At 42.6% G+C, this 17,380-nt stretch overlaps 1 pseudogene; it reads right to left on the reverse strand.

Moving 5' to 3' along the window:
• Positions 1-8,476: 8,476 nt before the first annotated feature.
• On the reverse strand, positions 8,477-9,745 carry LOC100669877 (ribosomal biogenesis factor-like; annotated as a pseudogene).
• Positions 9,746-17,380: the final 7,635 nt, after the last annotated feature.

Consider the following 17,380-nt stretch of genomic DNA (forward strand, 5'->3'; position numbering starts at 1 on the left):
CTACTCTCTGGGTCTCCCAAACAGGAGTCAGATTCTGGTGCACAGTGCCCCTCAACTACGTTGTTGTTAGTTACCATCGAGTCAACTCTGACTCATGGTGACCCCATGTACAACAAAATGAAAAGTTGGTCAGTCCTGCACCATCTTCACAATCGTTGCTCAAGTCCATTGCTGTGCCAACACGTATTTTTAGTGCCTTCCAACCTAGGGGCTCATTTTTTCAGCAGTATGTTGTTGTTAGGTGCTGTTGAGTCAGTTCCAGCACTATATTGGACAATACTCTGTCGTGATCCATAAGATTTTCAGTGGCTAAATTTCAGAAGCAGATTGCCAGGGCTTTCTTCCTAGTCTCTCTTAGGCTAGATGCTCTGCTGAATCCTGTCCACCATGGATAACCCTGCTGGTATTTGAAATACTGGTAACATACTTTTAGCATCATAGCACCACACAAGCCACTACAGTATGACAAATTGGCAGATGTGTGGTGGCCCCTCAACTATAGGGACACACACATTGAGCTCCCTAAGTGGTGTTATAGAAGCCCATTTTCTCTAACTTTGAGGTGAAGGAGAAAGCACCCTTGAGCCCAGAGCTGAGCTGGGATGGAATGGTGTCTTAGTCAGGCTTCTCTAGAGAAACAGAACCAGTGGTGTATATATATACATAGATAGATATAAAAAAAGACATAAATTTTTTTAGATATAAAAAATATGTATAGATAGATATAGATATGTATGTATAAAAATATATATATATAAAGAGAGAGAGGTTCATTGATTGATTTACTTCAAGGGATTGATTCATTATGTGGGCTGGAATGTCCAAAATCTATAAGTCAGGTAATATGCTGGAGATCCTACTGGCTCACAGACTTGTGGGGGCTGGCAAGTGCAAAATCTGTAGGTCAGGTGGTAGGCTAGAGACTTCTGCAGGCTTGCATCCGAAGATCCATAGGTCAGGTGACGGGAAGAATGCAGAATAGAGAGAGAGCGAATTCTGCCACAATATTTATAGTCTGAAGTCAGACCGTGCTCTAAGGAACTCCCCTTTTTAACTGATTGATTATATTACATTATGGAAAGTGATTACATCACATTGCTTTAGATTACATTATGTAACAGCAACCAGTCTAGTGTTTGGCAAAACCACTAGGAACCATAGTTCAGTCAAGTTGACACATAAAATTAACCATGACAGATAGGTATTGCTCATACCACAACTGTGAGTCTTTCCAAAGAATTCTCTCTCCACATTCTGACCCTTTGTTATGTTCTTGACCTGGGTGAGGTGTCTAAGAATAATTGAACTGGTTTTCTGAAATTTCCTTTGTAAATTCTATGTATGGACATCCAGGCTCACATTTACTCTGGTACTTGGTATATAACCTATCAGTGCCTGCATCAAAATTGTAGCAGAAGAAACCCCACTTTAACATTCTGTTTCACTATTCTATGCTGGAACAGTACCCAAAATAAAGAACTTCTACGAATCAAAAAGAAAAAGACAACTCAGTATAAGAAAAAATGACAAAGGCTATATAACAGAAAATTCACAAAATATGAACCCTGTGGGGCAATGGACATACGACAGATGCTGAGGGTGGGAGCTTCCTGCAGAGCCAGAGCTCCCAGAGGTTGGGGCAGCGCTTGTTTGCCTTTTCGGGTGAGTATTGTTCGCAGTGTCTGCATGTTAAAACTCCTTTTCCTTTTCTCCCAGGAGCTCTGGGGATGCTGGTGCAAGTGAGACTCCTGAGGCCCTGTCCTGTTTGTCCTGAGTCTCCAGAGTGAGTGTTTCTCCTGCTGCCGGGACACATGATGACATTTCCCCTCCAAGTCTGATCCTTGGCGTGAGCAACCTCAGCCTGCTTGCCTTATGTGCATCCTGTCACTTGCAGACCACTTCTTCTACTGTTGCAAATTGGATTTGCTGCAAGGACACTTCAGAATTAATAAGCAGATTGCATGTATCAGAAGTACCCAGTGCTTTAAATCGTAGTGGGGTTTCCTTTAGGAGCAGCTGCCACGTTTCTCAGATGCTGTTTTTGTGCTCTTTATCCCTAAAGGATTGGCTTCTGTTGGGAGATTGTTTAGTTTTGAAGGTTATAATAATTATCAAAGCCATTCTGAGCCTTCCATAATGTTGTGTGTCTCAAAAGCTCATTGTACGGCTTAGATTTGTCACGGGTGGCGGATCAAATCCCGACTCCCCGTCGTTTTTCTTGTGGGCTGTTTCGTCTCAGCTTTCTTGGGAGGGGGAGATTGGACATTTAGCCAACTGGACTGGGCAAAACCAGAGCCACCAAAATGGTGGGGCAGCCGGGGCTAAGAGCACTGGCCTCAGAGTCAAACTCCCAAGTGAGATATTTTTTCCTTGATTTTAAGCCTGATATTGTTGAGTCGATTCTGACTCTTGGTGACCCCAGGTGTGAAGAGGGGAACTGCTCCATAGGGTTTTCAAGGCCGTGGCCTTTTGGAAACAGATCACCAGGCCTGTCTTCGGAGATGCCTCCAGGTGAGTTTGAACCACTAACCTTTCAGATGATAATTGAGTGCTTAACCTTTTGTGCCATCCAGGGACTCCATGAGGAAAAGACCTGGCTATCTGCTTCCATAAGGTTACAGCCAAGAAAACCCTGTGGGACAGTTCTATTCTGTCACACAGGGTCGCTATGAGGTGGAATCAACTCACCAGCACCCAACAATAACAACAACCTGCCTGATAGAGTTGCTGTAAAAATAAAATGGTAGAATACAAGGGACAGTGAACTGTAGACGAAGCCTTAGAGATGTGAAGTTTTCTAATACATAGGACACCTGGCTACATCTTCTTAAAAATGTGTTCTCTGATTTTCCTTTATTAAATGAATTCAAACTCATGAAAGAGAGTTTTGAAAATACAATTAGAAAAAGAAAACACTTAGCCCATCTCACCATTCGAAGCACCCACGTTAACACTGTAATGTGTATCCTTCTTGCCATCATTGCATGTAGACTTGGGTTCAGTTTTTCATAATGTTGTAAACAGATGGAACAAAAAAATTTGTGTCACTTTTATACATAATACCACAAAATTTTCTCACATTTTTTCAGTTTTGGGAAACCATTTTTTTTTCTTTTCAATTTAGTATTTTGAATATGTAAACCCCAGCCTAACTATAGGCTTCAATCCCTTTCTCCCCCTATTCCGTTCCTTTCCTCCCCCTATCCAAAACCAGTTGCCAGTTGAGTGGACTCCAACTTGTGGCAACCCCATGTGTGTCAACGTAGAACTGTGCCCCATAGGGTTTTCCATGGCTGAAGCAGTTTACCAGGCCTTTCTCCTGAGGACCTCCTGGGTGGACTCAAACCTCCAACCTTTCTGTTAGCAGCTGAGCCCTGTAACTGCACCACTCAGGGACTTCAGCCATTTTTATTTGTCTATGATGTATCTTTCCCGTAAATATTAGCATTTCCCCCTCCTTCCTGTACGAAAAGTACCATGCTAGATATACTGGTTTGCACCTTGATTTTTTTACTTAATAGTATAAGTGAAGACAATTCCATGTCAGTGATTAGACTTTTTCTTCATTGCTTTTTATGGCTCTCTTGTTTTTTTTCTTGTATGGCTGTATTTCAGCTTATTCAACCAGTTCTCTGAATGATGAACATTTAGGTTTTTAAAAAAAATTTTCTATATTACACATATTGCCCCAATGAATGGCCTAGTATAAACACAATTTTTAATGGTTTCAGAATGTACCTGACCTTACCCACTCACCAGTTTTCAAAGCAGTTGATGAATCCCCATCCTCTACCTTCTGCCCTGGATTCTCTCAGCCAGGCTCTGCATCCTACATTCAAGACCCAGTCTCAGTCTGCTTTGCCTTGAGCTCCAGGATTAGCATCTCAACTTCGCCAGGGGACCTGATTGGATTCCTCCCCAGCTCTCATTATCCCCTGTGGGTCTGAGCAGAAAAGCCTGCAGGAACCCACTGAGCAGCCCTCCTCTTGTCTAGCTTCCTTCTGCAGGAATTTGAAGACATTACACCACAGTTTAGTTTGTCATTCCCCAATTGTTTTTTTGTTTTGCTTTACTTTTATTATGAACATTTCAAACACACAGGAAAACAGAAAGAATGGGACAATGAAAACTCAATACACTCCACCCAGATTTGCTGTTAGGTGTCATCGAGTCAGTTCTGACTAATAGTGACCCTGTGTACAACAGAACAAAATACTGCCCAGTCCTGTGCCTTCCTCACAATCATTGTTATGTTTGAGTCCATTGCTGAAGCCACTGTGTCAATCCATCTCCTTGAGGGTCTTCCTCTTTTTTGCTGACCCTCTGCTTTAATCGAACATGATGTCCTTCTCCAGGGACTGGTCCCTCCTGATAACACATCCAAAGTATGTAAGATGAAGTCTTGCCATCCTTGCTTCTAAGGAACATTCTGGCTGTATTTATTCCAAGGCAGATTTGTTCGTTCTTCTGACAGTCCATGGTATAGTCAATATTCTTCACCAACGCCATAATTGAAAGGCACCAATTCTTCAGTCTTCCTTTCCAGTCCAGCTTTCACATGCATAAGAGGTGACTGAAAACACCATGGATTGGGTACCTTAGTCCTTAAAGTGACATCTTTGCTTTTCAACACTTTAAAGAGGTCTTCTGCAGCAGATTTGCCCAACACAATGCGTTGTTTGATTTCTTGACTGCTGCTTGCATGGGTAGTGATTGTGGATCCAAGTAAAATGAAGTCCTTGACAACTTCAGTCTTTTCTCGGTTTATCATGATGTTGCTTATTGGTCCAGTTGTAAGGATTTCTGTTTTCTTTATGTTAAGGTGTAATCTATACCAAAGGCTGTAGTCTTTGATCTTCATCAATAACTGCTTCAAGTCCTCTTCACTTTCAGTGAGTAAGGTTGTGTCGTCTGCGTAACACAGGTTGTTAATGAGTCTTCCTCCAATCCTGATGCCCTGTTCTTCTTCACATAGTCCAGCTTCTTGGATTATTTGCTCAGCATACAGGTTGAATAACTATGGTAAAAGGATACAACTCTGACGCACACCTTTCCTGATTTTAAACCACACAGTATCCCATTGTTCTATTTGAACAACTGCCTCTTGGTCTATGTACAGGTTCCTCTTGAGCACAATTAAGTGTTCTGAAATTCCCATTCTTTGCAAAGTTATCCTTAATTTGTTATGATCCACACAGTCAAATGCCTTTGCATAGTCAATAAAATACAGGTAAACATCTTTCTGGTATTCTCTGCTTTCAGTCAAGATCCATCTTATATCAGCAGTTATATCCCCTGCGCCGGGTCCTCTTTTGAATCCTTCTTGAATTTCTGGAAGTTCCCTATCGATATACTGCTGCAATCATTTTTGAATGATCTTCAGCAAAATTTTACTTGTGTGTAATATTAATGATATTGTTCAATAATTTCTGCATTCTGTTGGATCACCTTTCTTTGGAATGGGCACAAATATGAGTCTTTTCCAGTCTGTTGGCCAGGAAGCTGTCTTCCAAATTTCTTGACATAGGCGAGTGAGTACCTCCAGCATTGTATCCATTTGTTGAAACATTTCAATCGGTATTCTGTTAATTCCTGGAGCCTTGTTTTTCTTTTTTAATTGTTATTGTGCTTTAAGTGAAAGTTTACAAATCAAGTCAGTCTCTCGTACAAACATATAAAAGAAAAAACATATACACCTTGCTAAATACTTCTAATTGCTCTCCCCCAACGAGACAGCCCGCTCCTTCCCTCCACTCTCTCTTTTCATGTCCATTCTGCCAGCTTCTAACCCCCTCTGCCCTCTCATCTCCCCTCCAGATAGGAGATGCCAGCATAGTCTCAAGTGTCTACTTGATCCACTGCTCTCCTGCTCCCTCAGGGATTCTCTTTTGTGTTCCCTGCCAGGACAGTCATCAGTTGTAGCCAGGAACTATCTAGTTCTTCTGGTCTCAGGCTAATATAGTCTCTGGTTTATGTGGCCCTTTCTGTCTCTTGGGCTCATAATTACCTTGTGTCCTTGGTGTTCTTCATTGTCCTTTGCTCCTGGAGCCTTGTTTTTTAACCAATGCCTTCAATTGGTCGCCTTCCTTCAGTACCATAAGTTTTTGATCATATGCACCTTCTGAAATGGTTTAACATCAGCCAATTCTTTTTTGTACAGTGACAGTGTGTATTCCTTCCATCTTCTTTTGATGCTTCCTGTGTCATTTAATATTTTCCCTATAGAATCCTTTAGTGTTGCAACTCGAGGCACTTGGATTTTCTCTTCAGTTCTTTCAGCTTGAGAAATGCTGAGCATGTTCTTCCCTTTTGGTTTTCTAATCCTAGGTCTGTGCACATTTCATTATAATATTTTACTTTGTCTTCTCAAGCTACCCGTTGGAATATTCTGTTCAGCTCTTTTACTTCATCAAATCTTCCTATCCATTTAGCTACCCTATGTTCAAGAGCAAGTTTCAGAGTCTCTTTTGACATCCATTTTGGTCTTTTCTTTCTTATTAATGACCTCTTCCTCTCTTCATGTGTGATGTCCTTGATGTCATTCCACAACTTGTCTGGTCTTCAGTCATTAGTGTGCATTCTTGAGATGGTCTCCAAATTCAAGTGGGATATACTCAAGGTCGTATTTTGGTTCTCGTGGCCTTGTTCTAATTTTCTTCATCTTTAACTTAAACTTGCATATGAGCAATTGATGGTCTGTTCCACAGTTGGCCCCTGACCTTGTTCTGACTGATGATATCGAGCTTTTCCATCATCTCTTTCCACAGATGTAATCAATTCGATTCCTGTGTGTTCCATCTGGGGAGGTCTATGTGTATAGTTGCCATTTGTGTTGTTGAAAAAAAGTATTTGAAATGAAGAAGTCATTAGTCTTGCAATATTCTATCATGCGATCTCCAGTGTTGTTTCCATCACCAAGGCCATATTTTCTAACTACCAGTCCTTCTTTGTTTCCAACTTTTGCATTCCAATTACCAGTAATTATCAATGCATCTTGATTGCATGTTTGATCAATTTCAGAGTGCAGAAGTTGATAAAAATCTTTAATTTCTTCATCTTTGGCATTAGTGGTTGGTGTGTAAATTTGAATAACAGTCATATTAACTGGTCTTCCTTGTAGGGATATGGATATTATCCTATCACTGACATTAATGTATTTCTGGATAGATCTTGGAATGTTCTTTTTGATGGTGAATGTGACATCATTCCTTTTCAATTTGTCACTCATGGCATAGTATACCATATGACTGTCTGATTCAAAATGGCCAATACCAGTCCATTTCAGCTCACTAATGCCTAGAATATAGATCTTTATGGTTCCATTTCATTTTTGACAACTTCCAATTTTCCTAGATTCATACTTCATACATTCCTTGTTCTGATTATTAATGTATGTTTGCAGCTATTTCTTCTCATTTTTTGTCATGCCACCTCAGCAAATGAAGGTCTCAAAACTTGACTCCATCCAAGTCATTAAAGTTGACTCTATTTTGAGGGGAAAACCTGGTGGCATAACTGGTTAAGAGCTATGGCTGCTAACCAAAAGTTTAGCTGTTCAAATCCACCAGCTGCTCCTTGGAAACTCTATGGGGCAGTTCTACTGTGTCCTATAGGGTCACTATGAGCTGGAATCGGCTCGACAGCAATGGGTTTGGTTTTTTCACTCTACTTTGAGGAGGCAGCTTTTCCTCAGTTGCCTTTTGAGTGCCTTCCAACCTGAAGGGCTCATCTTTGGCACTGTATCAGACAATGTTCTGCTGCTATTCATAAGGTTTTCACTGGTTAATTTTTTTCAGAAGTAGACCTCCGGGCCCTTCTTCTAGTCTGTCTTAGTCTAGAAGCTCAGCAGAAACCTGTCCACCATGGGTGACCCTGCCAAGTCAAGTGGGGACCCAGATTTAAAAATTAACATTTTGCCATATTTGATTTGTCTATGTATATTTTTTCCTGAGCTATTTTAAAGAAAAACTATAGACTTTATGATGCTTCACATCTATATACTTTGGCATACAACCCCAAAATAAGGATATTCTCCATCATAAACACCATTATCACACCTGACAAAGGAAATAATAACTTTCTAATTTCTAATACCCAGTGCATATTGAAATTTCCCTGGTTGTTTAAAAAATATCTGTATAACTTTTTTTTTTTTTACATCCTGGATCCAGCTAGATTCAACCAAGTACCAGGGACTGTATTTGGTTACGTCTCTTCCTAGTACGCCCCTTTTTATTTTCATCAAACTGACTTATGGAAGAGGCCTGGCCAGTTGTCCTGAGCACGTCTCACATTCTGGGTTTGTCTGTTTCCTTGTAGTGTCATTTCCCTTGTTCCTTTATCCCCTGTGTTGTTCCCCTCTTTGTTTTCTTAAAGTTTCGTTCACTTCATTTGGTCTGTTTTTTTTTTTTTTTTTAAGTTGTATAAAACATTGAATTTATTGGTCTTTGGGGGAATTTGATGTATCACCACTGAATTACAACGGAGCCATTAATCTTGTAGCCTCATCAGTGTTAACTGGATCGTTTTCATGATGCTGCTGAGGAATCATTGTTTCTGCAGAGGTTCAAGAGAAAGGCCTTCTGAGAACTGCGTAAGTTCCTTTTGTCTGTCTACAGAAGCTTTGTTTACTCTGTTAACTTTTTCATCATTCACAATGTTTTTTTCTTAAGATTTATGGTAACTGGTTTTGTTTGTTTTTAGACTTTAAGTTTTTCTGGCTGACTGCATGAAGTACAGTCCTGGACTTCTGCCCTCTTAGTTTATTCTTGGCGATTGTCTTCGATACCTGCCTGCAGGTCCTCAAGCCCCAGGTGACTCCCATCTGCCTGTTGCTTTGTTTCAATCTCTTTCCCAGGGAGGTTTTCCTCTACTGTCGGTGACCCTGGGCTGATTGGAAGCTCTGTGCTGATTACTGAGTGCTTACCTCACTGTAGGTCCATCCTTATTGTCTGGGTCCTATCCTCAGAGGTCGCCTGATGTCAATAAGTCACATTCCCCAAGAAGACACTGCCAATTTCCTGCATGGAGGGTGTATGCCTGTGAGTCAGTAAGGGAGGAAGCTCCCGCTGTTTTTCCCAATAGACACACAGTGACTGTTGTTTCTCAGACCAGAGGCCTCTCCTTGTTCTGTCCAGAGAATAAACGTCTAGTCTTCTGCTGGGGTAAGGAGTCCTGGTGGCACAGTGGTTAAAGACATTGATTGTTAACCGAAAGGTCGGTGGTTTGAAGCTGCCAGCGGCTCTGTGGGAGAAAGTTGTGGCAGTCTGCTTCCAAAGAGATTTACAGACTTGGAAACCCTATGGGTTTGTTATGAGTTGGAATCGACTTGAGGGCAGTGGGGTTTGGGATCTACTGGGGTGGAGGAGGAACTGTCGTCCGGGAGAGGGGATCTAGGGTCTAACTGCTTCTTAACCAGCCTTTCCACCAATTCTTCTGCTTTTTGCTCCACCTTCACTGCTACTACCCAAGGTACCTGCAGCTGCTAATTCCTGAGTCTTTGCAGGGTGCTGTGTAAAGGGACTGTTTTTTTTTTTTTTTTTCCCTACCTGCTGCTTTATAATATGGCGTTCTTGGAACTGCCTAAATCACTTGCCATTTCTCCACCTGCTTTCCAGCTTCCAAAATGCTATCGCTGTTGTCTCCACTCCTGTTCTTCTTGACCCTGCGGGTTCCTATTCACAAACTCCTCTACCGGAGCTTTACAGGGCTGTGGGGGAGCAGGAGTAAATCGACCGGCTTTATCCATTCTTTGGGTTAGAAAACTGCTTTGATGAGCCATAGCAGGGCCCATGGCATTCAGATATATGTGCGGGCAATGCCAAGAGGAAGCAGAGTTGCTCAGTGTTATGACCGAGGAGGAATTTGAATTTCTGGAGAGAAGTCAGAGGTCTGAGACTAGGGGAAAAGGGAAACAAGACGCGAGAAAGGCGCAGTTGTGACAAGGGTCTAGAGAGAGGAGCCAAGGTGATGGAGGTAATTTTCGGTGAAAGGGAGCCAATGAATACAACCCTATGGGTGGGGCCAGCTGGAAAGCTTTGGAACAGAGACACTTGCTAATCAACTTTTGGTGTTGATGGTCCTCTCTCTCCCTGTCTAATTCCTCCTTCCTTTTTAGTAGTTTATATCTGGACACAGTGCCACGTGGAAAAAAAAAAAAGCACATTTCCCAGCTTCCCTTGCAGCCAGTCATGGTCATGTGACCAAGTTCTGGCCAATAAATGTAAGTAGGAGTGTTATGTTGGAATCCCAGGAAAGCTACTCAAACAGAGTTTGTTCAGCTGGGATAATCTCTTTTTGTCCATCTGCCTTTCCTTTTTCCAGTCTGCAATTTGGAAACAATGACTGGAGCTCCAGCAGTTATCTTCTGCCATGAAGCAACCTTGCGGGAGGAGAGAGAAAGACAGGAGTCTGGGCTTAAAGATACCATGAAGTTGCCATATATATCAGCTCCAGACTGGTTTCCTCTGCTCTTATTATTATTATATTTAATATAAAAGGTAAGTTAAAATATTTTCCTGTTTTACTATAATAATTGACAGCAACAGCAAAACAGTTGCTATTGGGTCAATTCTGACTCATGGCAACCCCATGGGTGTCATAGTAGAACTGTGCTCCATAGGGTTTTCGATGGCTGATTTTTTGAAAGTGGATCACCAGGCCCCTCTTCCAAGGCACTGCTGGTGAACTTGAACTTCCAACATTTTGGTTAGTAGTCTGAGTACATTAACTATTTGCACCACCCAGAGACTTCATCGTAATAATAGATACTAGTTACCACATGTTAGTACTGCTCTAAGTACTCGACTTATATACTAACTCATTTAATCCTCACAACAACCCCATAAAGTAGGTACCGTTATTTCCCCAGTTCCATGGGTGAGGAATAAGGCACAGAAAGATTAACAAATTTGCCTAAAGTCACATAGATAGTAAAGGCTGGTAAACCAGGCCATCTGGGCTTACAGATACTGTCCTATGCTGCCTCAAACTGCAGTATCATAGCCAAATGCAATCCTAACTGATACAATTGTGCTAGAATTCCCCCAAGCCCGCCACACACCACAGTCTTGTATTACTGGTGACTTTTCAGTATTCATGGTGAATGAATTGAAGAGACAAGGCAATGGAAGTAAGCACAGCACTCCCTGCTGACGCCCACCCCCGACACCTTCCCCTACCCCACCCTGTGAAGAAAGGGGTTTCTGGTTGTGACCAGGAGTGGAGCAAGCAGAGGCCCAAGGAGAAGCAGAGACTGGAGGAAGAAACCAGGGGGCCTGGAAGGGCAGGGAGATGTGGGCTTCAGCATGAATCAATCAAGAGCAGATGGGAGATGAAGCCGCCTTTCTCCAAACATATTAGAGGAAGGTGGCAGAGAGAGATGCTTAAGTTCACGGCTCTAAACATTTCCAACACTTAGCATCATTTTCTCAGGACTGATTCCCAGGCTGGGCTGTGGTACATCTTGACTTTGTTTGAATTGAATTGATGAGAGGATTTAAAAAAAAAAAAAAATCCCCATATAATCTGCTATATGTCTGGCAGGGAAAATTAGGGGCCAAATTTGAAGATACTAATAAGAGGGCATGGCACCATAAAACCATCTTTATTAACTGAATTAATCAAAGACAAGAGATGGGCGTGCGCTGGAGAGTCATTCTTTTGATTAACCAGGAGGCTCAAGAAGCTGTAGAGAGGAATTTGGGCTGGCCCTGTTTCTACCTTATCTCTTTGAAAATTCAATGTCTGGGAGCATAAATTTCAGTTCTTGTTCCCCAAGCTGATTGTAAATAAACCAAACTCAGGGAAACCTTTGCAAGCTTGAAGTGTTTGAAGCAGATTGTTTGAGCTCGAGCTAATTAGCGTGGAGTTATGGGGCTGAGCCAGGTCAGTCAGCTTGCCCTGGGTCCTTAGGCTGCTCCCAGGAGCTTGTCTCCTGGTTATGGAAGTGAGGAGACTGTGGGGGTCCTCGAGAGGAGATGTAGGGTAATGCTATTAAGCTATATCCAGCCCCTCCTAAAGGGATCAGCTTTGCTCTCCCCAAAGCATGCTGGGGATGAATTCAGAATGGACTCGGGCTAAGGTACAAGGCCGAGAGTGGCAAGACTGGGCCAGTGGCCAAGGCCAGGGAATACCTTAGCAACAGGAAGGAAAACATGTGGGCCTAGACGTGAGGTCCTTGGGAACACTGACTGCCCAAGGACATGGGAGAAAAACAATGAGCCTTGGTCCCAAGCCTTGGTCTGTTACTAGGTGGTTACAGAGTGCTAACTGGTCCAGCCGCCGCCCTGGGCCATGTTCTTGTAAGTAAGCTTCCCAAATAAACCATACATATGTCATGATCGCTGGGTCCAGAGTCTTTCTTCATCTCTTGGAGATGTGCTGACCTTGGGTTCAGGTGCTACTGGGTTGTTACTCAACAGGAGGGTATGGCTTGCTTAGGGGTTTTCAATGCTAGACATTGAAGTAGAATCAGGAGTCCTTGGCTGGCATAAATGGTTAAGTGCTGGACTACTAACTGAGAGGTTGGTGGTTCAAACCCACGCAGAGGTGCCTCAGAGGACAGACCTGGTGATCTGCACCCTATGGAGGACCCCACGGAGCAGTTCTACTCTGCACACATGGGGTCACTACGAGTAGGAATTGACTCAAGGGCAACTAACCACAATAACAAAAATAGCACCATCTTGGAGATACTCATTTGCCCTGAGTTTCTCCCTCATTCTTAATAAAGAGACAAAATATAATGAGGCAAATGGGCCCTGCATTTGGAATGCAAATCTGGCCTGCAGAGCCACATCCTGGCAGAGCTACCAGGGAGGAAGACAGTCACAGCCGCTCTCACCAGAGGGGTCCATCTCGAAGTTTCCCCAGAAGAACCTTAGGATCTCTGCCCACAGCTCTTCCCCACCTGCTGGGGGCTGGCGACAGCCTGGAGGAAATCCTGAGCCAAAGCTGGACTGCTATGAGAAACAAATAGCTTTGCTGAAAAGAGTCCAAATTGGACTCTCAGAGAAAATTAGAGAAAACGAAAATATAAGCAAATCAATCATTGTTTCAGACAGACAGGAGCTTCGAAGATAACTCAGCCTGTACGTGCTAGTCTGAGAATTGCTCTAATACCTCATTAAATATTTTTAACTTTGTTAGTCATCACCTGAGAGAAACACTGCAGAGGCGTATCTAGGTATGGCAGGTAGGGCACGTACCATGGGTCCGTTTGGGGTGGGGACACCAATGAGCAGTTTCTACTGGCCATCACAGTTTCTATGGCCAGCTGTGAAAGCTCATTCAGCAATTTATAACTAATTGCCAACTAAGATCACAATAGAGGGTCCCAGGCAGAGTGGGAGAAAATGTAGAATAGAAATCAAAGCCATAAAAAAGACCAGACTTACTGGTCTGACAGAGACCGAAGGACCACCCCCGCCCCTCACCCCAAGACTATGGCCCTAAGACACCTAGGGCCTAGAGACCACTAGGACAGCATCTGCCCAAAAACAAAGATGGGAAGGCAGGAAGGGGTAGGAAAACCAGACGAAAACCAAGGGGGAAGCCAGGGTGGAAATGGAGAGTGCTGACACACTGAGGGGGCTGCAACCAATGTCTTGGAACATTCTGTGTACAAATCGTTGAATGGGAATCTGTTTTGCTGTGTAAACCTTCACCTAAAGCACAATAAAATATTTAGTTAAAAAAACAAATAAAACTAATTGCCATCGGAGCTCTTTTCCGTAGATGCGCCGCTGTAAAGAACAAAGACTTTCAATGTGACAGTTCTGAGAAGGGAACAGAGCTGCTCCACTGGATCAAAACAGCCTTTTTCAGAGGAGGATAATAAACAACCCAGCGGCCTTCTTTCTGACTTCTCTTTTGTCCCTCCTGATTACGTGTGTGTTTCCTGACTTCTCATTCCTTCATTCGCTTTATCCACTGGGAATAGGGTTATGGAGCAATCAGGGATCCATCCCAGAACAGAATATTAAAGGTGCCATCCTTGTTCTGCTTTAAAGAGAGAACGTTGTAGAGCCACGGAAAACAAAGCAAGCAAAGCATTCACCTAGGACGGCTCAGAATAGATCATTCCCTGGGCTCTGCAGCTGTCACTCATAAATGAGTCCAGAGCTTTTCTACAGGAGCTTGAAAGATATTATTCCTAAGCCATTTTTTCTCTGGAGCTTTGGAAATATGGCTCTGTAATTTAATGATTACAGGAGATGAGCAAAAGAATGAACTAAATAAGACAGCATCAGCCTGTTTTGTAATGAAGGACCAAATTTTCCAAATATACACCAAAATCCAATTGTGGCGCTGTTGTTTAGAAAGATTTCCTGTGTAACAGCCACGTGAGAGACCAGCAAGAACAGAGCCTTGCCCTTTCCCACATAAAGAGCCTTTCTGTTGGCTCTAAAAGCTTTGAGGAGGTAGACCACAATGGTCACTCTTGCCAAATTGCCCTTGCCACCCTGTACAAGAGTAATGGTTGGTGACGGAACAAGTATAAGCTGGAACAATTCATACCCCAAAGCGATGAACCATAACCAATAAAACACTAAAGATGGCTATTGATTTTTTTGGATTCCTGAAAATACTAGCAGACTTCCCTGTGGTCATTATAAAGTAAGATTTAAAAAGTGGTGCCACTTCTATAGAAGACTCCTGATCAAAAGGGAGAAAGTGTAGAACAAAACGTCTATTTCACTTGGGATTCAGACTTCTGGAGGTATGGAGGCTGGACGAACCCCCAAAGCTATTACCCTGAGATAAATCTTTAAACCTTAAACCAAAAATATTCCCTGAAGTCTTCTTAAAACCAAACAATAGTTTTGCTTAGCTAACAAAGAATGTCTGCTTTGAGTATCTTGATCTTTTAAGAACTATCTATACGGGATCAAATTGACAACAGCAACTCGAAAGATTAGATAGAAAACTTAGAAGGCAATGAATTTCTGTTAATGGAGGAGAAACAATTCAGAACAGGAAGGTGAGAATGGTTGCACAACTCAAAGAATGTAATCAATGTCACTGAATTGTACACGTAGAAATTGTTGAATCGGTATATATTCTGCTGGGTATATTATCAACAACAACAACAAAAAGAAATAAATTATATATTAAGAAAACAGTGATGTCCTATAAAAGAGGAGAAGAGACAGAGGGAAAACAGCCATGTGATAACAGGTATGCCACAGTTGTGAGCTAAGGAATGCCTGGGGCTACGAGAGAGCCTGGGAGAGACAACAAAGAGTCTTCCCCTAGAGACCTTGGAGAGAACGTTGCCTGCTAACATCCAGAATTCAGACCTCTAGCCTCCAGAACTATGAGACAATATATTTCTTTCATTTTAAGTTACATACTTCTGGTACTTTGTTACAGCAGCCCTGGGGAACTAATACTACAGGAAAGAAACACAACTCTCTAGGTCTCCTTCAGGAATAATCTTTGAGAAAACCAAACCTGTTGCAGCCAGATCTATTCCAATTCATAGCAACCCTATAGGACAGAATAGAACTGTCCCATGTGGTTTCCAAGGCTGTAATCTTTATGGAAGCAGACTGCCATATCTTTCTTATGCAGAGCAGCAGGTAGGGTCAAACCTATGACCCTTGGGTTAGCAACTGAGCTCTTAACCACTACACCACCAGGCCTCCTTGAGAGGGGGAGGTAAAATCACCCAGAGCTCGTTCCGTCCTAGAGCCAACCTGCTGTTGGGCTCCTTAATGCCCCAGGTCCTCAAAGATGTGACTGATGGACTCCTTCACCTTTGGTATGACAGTAATTTGTAGTTCTGTTTTCATGGTGATTTAGAGTTTAAAATGCACCTCTGTCTATGTTAACTTAGTTGACCACATGGAAAAGTTTAACCAACTGTATTTTTTTTATGCTTAGAGGGAGCATAGTCCATGCAAGAGCACCCTCACTTCTGACACAATTGCAGGCTTGGGGAAGGGAGTCCACAAAACCACCCTTGTTGTACCGTCTGGTCAGTTCTGACTCATAGCAACCCTATGTATAATGGAATGAAACACTGCCCAGCCCTGCACCATCCTCATAATTGTTATTATGCTTCAGCCCATTGTTGCAGCCGCTGTGTCAATCCATCTCATTGAGGGTCTTCTTTTTTGCTGACCCTCTACTTTACCTAAGCATGATGTCCTTCTCCAGGAGTTGATGCATCCTGATAACATGTGCAAAATATGTGAGACGAAGTCTCGCCATCCCAGCTTCTAAGGAGAGTTCTGGCAGTACTTCTTCCAAGACAGATCTGTTATTCTTTTTCTTTTGTTTGTTCTTCTGGTAGTCCATGCTATATTCGATATTCTTTGCCAGCACCATAATTCAAAGGCATCAATTCTTCGGTCTTCCTTATTCATTGTCCAGCTTTCATATTTATATGAGGCAATTGAAAACATCATGGCTTGGGTCAGGCATGCCTCAGTCCTTAAAGTGACATCTTTGCTTTTTAACACTTAAAGAAACCCTTTGCAGCAGATTTGCCCAGTGCAACACATCATTTGATTTCTTGCCTGTTGCTTCTATCAGCATTGACTGTGGATCTAAGTAGAATGAACTCCTTGACAACTTTAGTATTTTCTCAGTTTATCGTGATGTTGTTTATTGGTCCAGTTGTTAGGATTAAAAAAAATTAAAAGCCACCCTTACATTTAACAATTCATTAGAAGGACTCAGAGCTCACCGAAAACTATTATATTCATGGTTATGATTTATTGCAGGGAAAGGATACAGATTAAAACAGTCAAAGGAAGAAATTAACAGAGTTCTGAAATCTAATGCCATTGAGTCGATTCCGATTCATAGTGGCCCTATAGACAGAGTAGAACTGCCCCATAGGGTTTCCAAGGAGCATCTGGCAGATTCAAACTGCTGACCTTTTGGTTAGCAGCCATAGCTCTTAACCACTACGCCACCAGCGTTTTTCTGTACAGAGTCCAGGAGGGTCCAAATATGGAACTTCTGTTGTCCTCTCCCCATGGAGTTATGGATGGTGTTAATGTCTCTCAGCTACATACTGGAAGTGAGGTCAGGCTAATACCATTAGTCTCCAGTTCCTCTGGAGGTCAGAACTGGTATGGCATGTCCCAAAGTCCCCATCATAAATCACATTGTTACACTGTCCAGTGGCCAAAGCCCCCAGAAAACAAAGATACTCCTACCAGGTAGGACATTTAAAGGGCCTAGATATCGCTGCCCAGTAGCTGCAGCAAAGGCCAGATTCTCTTTAGGTAAGATTAATTCTTCATTACACACTACCCCAACTAGTACGCAAGGCAGGTAACACTTCTGCTCACAAGTGAAGCTTGGAGAGGTTATATGACTGGCTCAAGGTCATGCGGCTAGTTGGTGGTAGGGCTGAGACCAG

Source organism: Loxodonta africana, chromosome 26 (genome assembly GCF_030014295.1).
Source record: "Loxodonta africana isolate mLoxAfr1 chromosome 26, mLoxAfr1.hap2, whole genome shotgun sequence".
NCBI lineage: Eukaryota > Metazoa > Chordata > Mammalia > Proboscidea > Elephantidae > Loxodonta > Loxodonta africana.